Genomic DNA, 10000 nt, shown 5'->3' with positions numbered 1-10000 from the left:
ATACATACATACATACATACATACATACATACATACATACATACAGACAGACAGACAGACATACAGAGACAGACAGACACACAGACAGACAGACAGAGATAGACAGAAAGACAGACAGACAAACAGACAGACAGACAGACAGACAAACAGACAGACAGACAGACAGACAGACAAACACATACACTTCACACAGTCACGCCCAGACCTTACTTTCAAATCATGTATAATGCCATTCAAGTCAATGAGCATAATGCCGTACTCTGGAAAAACCCATATTTAAAAATTTGGCCAAAAAAAACTCGTCCTTCAAATATCGATCGATTTAAATGACCCTCATCTTGGCAAAAACTCTCAAACCTGGGACTTCGCGAAGTCCCAGGTTTGAGAGTTTTTGCCAAGATGAGGGTCATTTAAATCGATCGATATTTGAAGGACGAGTTTTTTTGGCCAAATTTTTAAATATGGGTTTTTCCAGAGTACTTCTTCAACACAGTGCATGCATGCGTCACACAGTGGGGGACGGGGGGGGGGGGGGGTAGGTAGGTAGGTACTCACCGCCAGTCTGACAGCGATAAGGTCCTATAAATAGCCATAGGTGGGATAACCATAATGATGACGATGTGATGATAACGGCTTGTGCTATATTATGTAGTGTGTCAGGGCGTGTCCCTTATGTATCTCCTTTACTCACATCACGACATGTGTAGTGAGAGATGTTATCATCATCATCATCATCATCATCATCATCATCATGGTCGCCGTCGTCATCATCATCATCATCATCATCATCATCATCATCATCATCTTCATGGTTGCCGTCGTCATCATCATCAGCATCATCAACAGCATCATCATCATCATCATCATCTTCATGGTTGCCGTCGTCATCATCATCATCAACGTCATCATCATCGTTATCGTCATCATCATCATCATCATCATCATCATCATCATCATCATCATCTTCATCGTCATCACCATCGTCATCATCGTCACCATCGTCTCTCATTCTCTGGTGATGAATAAATTGAAATATTCAGGACTATTTTTGGCATAGGATGCAATAGTCTATTGCGGCTATGTGGTCTTGTGGTATGACACTCGCTTTCGGATAGGAAAGTCCTGGGTTCGAGCCTCGCGAGTTGAGTCCTTGGAAAATACTCTTTACTCACATTCTCTCACCGTACTCATGTGTAAAATGAGTACCTGGCCGTTAACAGCGTTGTCTTTGTCCGAAAAATTGTATTATCGCCTAACAGGCGTTATGTCCCGTCCTACATGTTAAATGTTGCTGTTGACCAGGGACCCCTTGTAAAGCTCTTTGAGCACATTTAGTGGATATTGCGCTATATAAAGCTCAATTATTTTTTTTAATTATGTCACTCCGCCCAGCAACGAGCAGCTTGGTTCTAAACAAAGAAAATCGGTGATTTTTATTCATATGTTATCTCGATATCAATATTCTTCCTTTTCTCAAACTGGTGGGAAATGAAAGCATTTGACACCAAAATCCTGCTCCATATTGAAGGCTTTCCATTATATTACTCGCTGTTTTTATATTATATTGATATCAATATAAGTTGCCAGTTTTATTCCAAATTGGAAATGACACGAAACGAACAATTCCACGAGTCGTTGTTTTTAATGGACTCCAACTTTGATGACGTCACTGTTTTTTTGGCAAGGTGTAGGCTCGAGGTATTCGGTGCTAATTCAACCATTCAAGATTGCGATGGGACAATAAACAGTAACCTTTGAGACTCACCAGTTGAAGTGGCTTATTAAATAATATTCCAAAGTGCCAATTTTTTCATTGATTCTTAAGAGTAGAACCACAAAACAATTGTTGATTTAACCGTGGCCTTCGTAAAGTTATAGCCTGATACTTACCAAAAAATGACGTCAAAATGCCAGTCTTTTGCAACAAAAGAAAACAAATCGTGAGTTGTATTCAATAGTTCAACCAATGAAATAACTTGTTTCCATGAGCTCTACTAACGACAACTCACTAGGCGGTGCAAAAACCAAATAATGACGTCAAACTGCCAGTCCTTTTGGATTTCAGTGTCAGGCTATAACATAACGATGGCTACGATTTAACCCGCTAAAACATGTGCTCTGTATTATGCTATGCGATAAGGTCTTTGCTTCGTACCCAAAAGGTACCAAGTTCGAGTACCGAGTTCGTTTAGTGGATATTGCGCTATACAAAAGCTTGTTGTTAAAGGCATTTAGGGAATACGTGGCCCATTTTAAAACCCTATTACTGATTAGATTTGATTTGTGACAATATAATTTAAGGGGGCCTAGTTAAACAAAGTCGTACATTACACTTTGTATATTCTTTGAGAGTGAAAAAAAGATATTAAATTAAATTAAATTGAGCTGTATATAGCGCAATATCCACTAAATGTGCTCAAAGCGCTTTACAAGGGGTCCCTGGTCAACAGCAACATTTAACATGTAGGACGGGACATGACGCCTGTTAGGCGATATTACAATTTTTCGGACAAAGACAACGCTGTTAACGGCCAGGTACTCATTTTACACCTGAGTACGGTGAGAGAATGTGAGTAAAGAGCCTTTTCCAAGGACTCAACTATGCACCGAGCGTGAGGCTCGAACCCTGGACCTTCCGATCCGAAAGCGAGTCTCATACCACTAGACCACATAGCCGCACATTAAAATGAGCCGCATATTAAAATGAGAGGAATAATAAATAAAAGCAGAGAAGAAAATCCAAAAACATCTATTCCTATTATTGAAATGTTATGAATGGTAGGCCTATTATGTATGTATGAATATGTCTCATTAATGACATCGATGTCACGGTGACATTGAAGGGGAAAGTGTTTAGAGTGGAAGAAGACACTTGGGTCATGTGACAAGATCCCCATCCTCTCATTGGATATCGCGCTGTCTGTCCTCAACCTACAATAACCAGATGACACTAGAAAGAAGAATACTGTTCAACAGTCGTAACGTCATTTCCTTCCTAATGACGCATGGTAACTTAGTAACACTGGCTCTAAACTATCGGAACAATGGTGGACGCCCGTATGAAATATTTCCCTGGCGAGCATAAAAGCGTATCCAGAGGAGAAAAACATAAATTTGATCATGTTTTGACTTTTACACATTCTGATCACAAGGCATATGAAAAGTTTTAGCCAGCATGAAGAATAAAAAGTAATGATTTTATTTGTTTAGAACCAAGATGGCCGCCGTTGCCGGGCGGCGTGACATCAGACTACTGAATCCAATTGTTATGCTGCCATATTCTGGAAAAACCCATATTTAAAAATTTGGCCAGAAAACTCGTCATTCAAATATCGATCGATTTAATTGCCAAGATGAGGGTCATTTAAATCGATCGATATTTGAATGACGAGTTTTCTGGCCAATTTTTTAAATATGGGGTTTTCCAGAATATGGAGTATGTTTTAGGGGTTTGGGTTATGAAGCACTGGAATATCATTGTTTGCCTTTGTGACACTGACGTGAGAAGGGGGGGGGGGGGGAGGGGGGGGGGGCAACCTAAGGACAACCATAGGGAATGAGATAAGCGAAAGAGTAGCGTCCCTTAATTGGACGTCACCTTCCAGAGAGAACGTCAAAATGGTTTTGCGCATGCGTCTCTCTCGTCCTCGCTTTCGGTGAAGTGTCTTATGCCGCTTTCACCGGAAGCGAGGACGAGAGACGCATGCGCACAACCAACATGACGTTCTCTCTCTAATAACTTTTCCGCCGGTGACATCCAATCAAGGGATGCTACTCTTCCGCTAATCTCATTCCCTATTGGAGGACAACTACTGGAGACATTTAATGTTTTTACTCGGAATATTGATATCATGTATGAATTATTTAAAATAGATCTGAGTGGAGGCAGCGACGGTAACTCTCGCATTCTCCGATCTAAGGAGATTTTACCGATAGCCAGTCCTACCTACGACTACAAAAAATCCACAGAACTACGAATAGGATTCCACAGTCTGACGTCACGTCCGCCTAGCAACGAATCGGCTGGCTCTAAACAAAAAAAATCCGTGCTTGGTCCGGGCAAGGAATAATTGGAAAATCGCTCAAAAAACAATTTTTATCTTAAATATGGTCCAGTGTTTTGTACCAGATTGTCTACACCAGTCAGAGAGTCACTCCTGCAAGTTTTACAGATTTCCAAATGGACAGGCAGACAAAAAATTGAAGAAAAAGTGGATCACTTTAGTCAGGTAAGCACGCACGCCTCGTCGAACATTTGATAGAGTTCGTAGTCCAGATCTTGGTCAAGTTCTAGCTTACGTAGACCTATATTTTATGATTAAAGTGTACAATTGCACGAAATTATAAATAAAAATACATTCCAAACTAGGTTTTTATTGAAGTTAAAGCAAAAATGATATCTCAATCGTTTTGAGGCTGATAAACTGAATGAGAGTTAAGTTCTACTGATAGGTGATTTTTTTTTTTAAAGGAGAACAAGAAGAAAGAGAAGAAAATATTTGTTAAAATCTTACTTTAAACTCGATACCTTTATGGCAAAATGAAAATAAATAAATAAAATAACGCAACCTCTCCCACCCCCCCCCCCTCCCCTCACGCAGATCTCTCTCTCTCTCTCTCTCTCTCTCTCTCTCTCTCTCTCTCTTCACACACACACACACACACAAACACACATACTTTCCTCTTTTTTTTGGAAAGTTTCTCTGATTCTCTGCCATGCCTCCCCTCCCCGACAGCCGAGGTGGCAACTCTGTGTGAACAAAGCAAGATGGCGGCAGGGACCTCTCTTCTTTACCTGTGCCCGATTGTTGACACTCCAAAGTTTCCATCACCGCACTGTCCAGTACAGTACTGACTAAAATAAAGAGAAAACGCCAGTCTTGCCACACTCAACCCCAAGATCAACTTTAACTGTGTAAATTTAAGAATTCATATTTTTATATATACCTAGTCAAAATCATCAAAAGAAGTAATGAGGAAGTGCGACATTTTGCTGAATGTGCGATTTCATAAAAGACAGGCGAGAGACCCACCAGTAACCTAGTCTCTTGCACACCTTTGATTTATCATGCATTGAGCTGGTGTCAAACAAGATAGTCTAAAACAAAGTACTTATCAAATTAAGTAATATGCCCAACAGAATTATTGTTTTTTTTTTAAATCTTTTCATTTCAGGAGAAAGGACAAAAGATCCAACATCATCATCAAGAGTGTGTTCTTGTCACTTCAGAGATGGTGACAAAGCCAACCTCCCTGAATGGTTTGACAGAAATAAAATAAATTGTTTCCATCAGAGCCAGAAAGAAAGAAAAGAAAAGTGACACAAGGAATTCCCACCCCATCTCAATTGGCACCAACATCAAGAAGTCCACCACCACCACCACCACCACCATCATCATCATCATCATCATCATCATCATCATCATCATCATCATCATCATCATCATCATCATCATCATCATCAGCTCAACTCTCTTCATCATCATCACAAAGTCCCACCTTTAAAAAAACCAGATTCCTCATCATCATTATTTTCCTCCTCATCATCATCCTCATTATCTTCTCCCTCATCATCATCTCAACTCTCGTCACCATCATCACAGGATTCCATCTTTTTAAAAAAACAGATTGTAGAACAAGTGAGGATATTTTAAATAGAACAACAAATTTAATTCAAGAACAAGAAATTACAGACAAAAATAAGGAAATAGCTAGCTTTAAAAAACCCAACTAAGTTAGATTCAACGCACTTACACTGTTTCAAGCCTTACAGAAAAAGTTCTTCGAATGGAGACAGGTGTACATTGTTTTAAAATATTTAATATTATTGTTCAATATGTTGAGTGCTTTAGAGGTAACATTATTTATTATAGTGGATGGGAAGTTCAGGAAGAGACAGTTGCATTAAAAGACCAAATTTTCATTATTACACTTATGAAACTTAGACAGAACTACGCTAACCTTCATATTTCACAATTGTTTAGCGTTAGTGAAAGTACTATAACAAATATTATACAAACTTTTATTCATGTTTTACATAAGCCATAAGCTTCTCTTTGAAAATGTTATGAAGGTTACATGCCCTTCTAGACATAAAAATAAACTATCAGCTCCATCATCATTTTTAATTTTCCAAATTGGATTCAGTAGTCTGATGTCACGTACCCGGCAACGGCGGCCATCTTGGTTCTAAACAAAGAAAATCTTTACTTTTTATTCTTCATGCTGGCGAGAACTTTTCATTCCCTTTTCATATGCCTTGTGATCAGAATGTGTAAAAGTCAAAACATGATCAAATTGATGGGGTTTTTTCCCTCTGGATACGCTTTTAAGCTCGCCGGAGAAATATTTCATACGGCGTCCGCCATTGTTCCGATAGTTTAGAGCCAGTGTTACTAAGTTACCACACGTCATTAGGAAGGAAGTGACGGTACGACTATTGAATCCTATTGCAGAATGATCATTGATTGTACAGATGACCAATTGCTATTCCTAAAGAAATGGATAAACAACGGTTATCTTATTCTTCTTATAGGTCCATGAATTCTGTTAAAGCTATTGTTGGTCTGAGTCCAAATGGTGTGATAAATTTTATCTCTAAACTGTATCCAGGGTCTGTCTCGGATAAGGTCATTGTACAAAATTGTGGATTACTAAAACTTTTAATTTTAAGCCCTGGAGATTTAATTTTAGCAGATAAAGGTAATAAAGGTAAAACCCCATCCTGATTCAAGATATTTTACCTCAATGAGTAACTGTAAATATCCCTCCCTTTTTACATAATAAATTTACTGAAAATGAGATTTTATTAACAAAAGAAATTGCTTCATGTAGAATTCATGTTGAGAGGGCTAATGAAAGACTGAAAAATGTTAACATCCTCTCATATATTCCAACAATGTTAAGAGAAACATCTGATATTATTTTTCAATTTGTTGCAGCACTTGTCAATCCCCAGTCTCTTATTAAGGAGACTGCATTTTGTTAGCTTTGCCATTTATTTTGTACAACACACATATTTTGTTCATCATCATCAAATCACCATTCAAAATAATGGTTTTGTAGGTCCATACATGATTTTACAAGATAAACATGACAAATTATGGCATTGTTGTATCAATGTATGTTCAATGTCATTAACATTGTTAAATAAAACCACACAAATTACTTTTGGACTGAATCAACCCAAGGCATCATCAAGATAGATCTGTGGAAGTAAAAGAAAAAAAGATTCAAATTTAGAGCTGCGACCATGCTCAATAGGCAAAAAACAAACAAACTAATAAAACGTCTGTTGTGGTCTTGTGGTATGACACTCGCTTTCAGATCAGAAGGTCCTGGGTTTGGGCCTCGCTCGGCGCATAGTTGAGTCCTTGGAGAAGGCTCTTTACTCACAATCTCTCACCGTACTCAGGTGTCAAATGAGTACCTGGCCGTTAACAGCGTTGTCTCTGTCCGAAAAAATTGTAATATCGCCCAACAGGCATCATGTCCCGTCTTACATGTTAAATGTTGCTGTTGGCCAGGGACCCCTTGTAAAGCACTTTGAGCACATTTAGTGGATATTACGCTGTATAAAAACTCAATTAAAAAAACAAATTAAGTGATTCTTTCATTCATCTTGCTTTGTTGATAAGGGGGAAACCCGAAACGTCCATTTTATCGTTTTCGTATATTTAATTGAAGTTCACATTCAATTTCACAATGTTATTGATTTCTTCGAGTTTCAAGCAGCAACATTTACATTACACCTTAACCCAATTAGGAAATTTAGTTTACCGTGACTAACACTGGTCTAAATAAATCTTTTATTCATCCCATAGAGGAAATTTATCTCTAGGGTCTATTCCCAGGGAAGACTGGAATAACCGCGGTGCAGCGCCGCAAATTGAGCTAGGGCGAGGTGACTTGCTCAAGGCCACACAGCGCAGCGGCGGGTGAACGAACTCGGTACCTTTCGGGTACGAAGCAAAAACCGTACCGCTGATCCACGCTGCCCCACATGAAGTATGATAAAATGTCTAGCGTGATTGGTGATTGTGATGCTCATATGAGTATTATAATAAAGGTTACAACACGATACTAAATAGTATGTAGTAGACTATAGTCAATAGCAACGAAAATTAGCGAAGCAAGACTAAGACCTCAAAGACTCAAAGTCCGTGGTCCATAAGATAAAAACACAATAGTTCAATGACTCCCTCTCTCTCTCCCTAACTAAAATCGACCGTAAACAGTTAAATCTTTCCATTGGATATACTAAATCTGCCTAAACTCAAAGTAAACTGATTATTGTCCAACAGTAGTTTTACGGAGATGTGAGATTTTGAGAGTGAGAATGAGAAGACGAAATGACTTACCTTCACAGAATACTCTTTATTCTTCATGCTGGCTTGAACTTTGCCGAACATCAAGTCATCTGAGTAAGTGAAAGTCAAAACATGACCTGACTGATAATGATTTTCACCTCGCGAGACACTTTTATGCTCATTGGAGAAGTATTTCATAAGGGCGGTGATGGAAATAGAGTTCGTGTCAGCCATTTTTCTCGACTGTTTAGAGCCAGCCGGTTTGTTGCCATGCGTTGCTGCGCAGGATTACGTCACGACTTAGGAAGCCTATTGTCGACTCCATTCTGAGAACTTTTAAAAGATTTTTAATTCGATGAAACCTCTTCAAAACGAATTCACTTCCGGTACCAGAGCTAGCATATAAAGGAGTTAAAAGCATAATTATTCTCACTTATTTTGCGCATGGACAGGTTGGTGAATTTCAAAGACAGTCATAACATCTACTGTTTTATTTCCCTTGAAAACTACGAATTTTTCATTCCAAGTAGGCAGGTCTGCTATAGGCACATCTGGCCAATACGACCAAACGGGCATGATCTCGAGGTCATTGGTCACATTGGAATGTGTGCTCAAAATGACCCACGTAGTGAAAAGTGCTCACAGATTTTGAAATATCTAACATCACGTTTGGTCATTTTGTTCAGCTCGACACATGTGTATGTTTACAACTTTCATAAACAAAGCAGCGTGTTTTCATATCTGAAGAAATATTCAATCGTTGGACAGCAACAAATCATGTGATTGATGACCTGGTCGGACGAAATATAAATATAGATCGCTCCCATTGAAGTTCAACGAATGTGTTGCTTCAATCACAGAGCTGTATAAAACTTGTCGACAATGAAGTTTTGGTGCCAGAGGAAATAAATAAATTTAGGAATCCGAAGTGTTTTCGAACCTCCACGGCCACATTTGTTTGTTATAAGTGAGTTATGGCCCCTGATATTTTTCCAATCCTGAAAACTACGAAATGTTACAATATCAAGTTAGATAGTAGGCGCTTGGCTAAGAAGCTCATAACATTGCCACCCGGAAATAATACGGACCAACACACAAAACTGTGTGTATCCATGAATGTTTATAGTCAGGTTAATACAGTTCAGTGAGCATTACTCGTAAACGCGGATGGCAGAAAACAATAAAAAAGACCTGAGTAACGTCATCTTCGAACTATCGATAGATAGTTCGAAGATGACGTCACTCAGGCCTTTGTTATTGTTTTTGCCATCCGCGTTTGTGAGTTGTTCTCACTAAACTGTATTAACCAGATTATAAAAGTTCATGGTTACACAGAGTTTGTGTGTTGGTCCGTTATACTTCCGGATGGCAATGTTGTGAAGTCCTTGGCCAAGTGCATTCTATCTATTTATAATGGTAAATATTGATGGGATATCAACAAGACAAACCTTTAGATTTGAGGCTGTCCCATCATATCAATGTTTGAATCCATTATCATATATTATGTTATCCTTCTCTCTTTATCTTTATTTATTAACGACTATCTTTACCCCCCCCCCCCCCCCACCAACAATATATCTCTTTCTCTTACATTTACATACCCCCCCCCCCCACCTCTCCCCCCCCCCCCCCCCCCCTCCTCTCTCTCTCTCTCTCTCCTCTCTCTCTCTCTCTCTCTCTCTCTCTCTCTC

At 39.0% G+C, this 10000-nt stretch overlaps 1 protein-coding gene and 2 long non-coding RNA genes across 3 annotated transcripts in view; 1 reads left to right on the top strand and 2 right to left on the bottom strand.

Annotated features, from left to right (window-relative positions):
- The window catches only part of LOC144979492 (cysteine and glycine-rich protein 3-like), a 32449-nt gene that overhangs the window by 8419 nt on the left and 14030 nt on the right, over positions 1–10000 (bottom strand). The window lies entirely within an intron of this gene.
- Positions 3987–5265, top strand: LOC144979274 (uncharacterized). Its single transcript, XR_013646655.1, has 2 exons — positions 3987–4229; positions 5176–5265. It is a non-coding gene; the product is annotated as an uncharacterized LOC144979274 (long non-coding RNA).
- On the bottom strand, positions 5647–8596 carry LOC144979490 (uncharacterized). Its single transcript, XR_013646716.1, has 2 exons — positions 8361–8596; positions 5647–7207 (listed from the first exon to the last, which is right to left on the bottom strand). It is a non-coding gene; the product is annotated as an uncharacterized LOC144979490 (long non-coding RNA).

This window comes from Berghia stephanieae, chromosome 9 (genome assembly GCF_034508935.2).
Source record: "Berghia stephanieae isolate SIO BIC M18660-M18661 chromosome 9, UCSD_Bste_1.3, whole genome shotgun sequence".
Lineage (NCBI taxonomy): Eukaryota > Metazoa > Mollusca > Gastropoda > Nudibranchia > Aeolidiidae > Berghia > Berghia stephanieae.
Note: the sequence above shows the minus strand (reverse complement) of the source record. Positions and strands in the feature narration are given on the sequence as shown.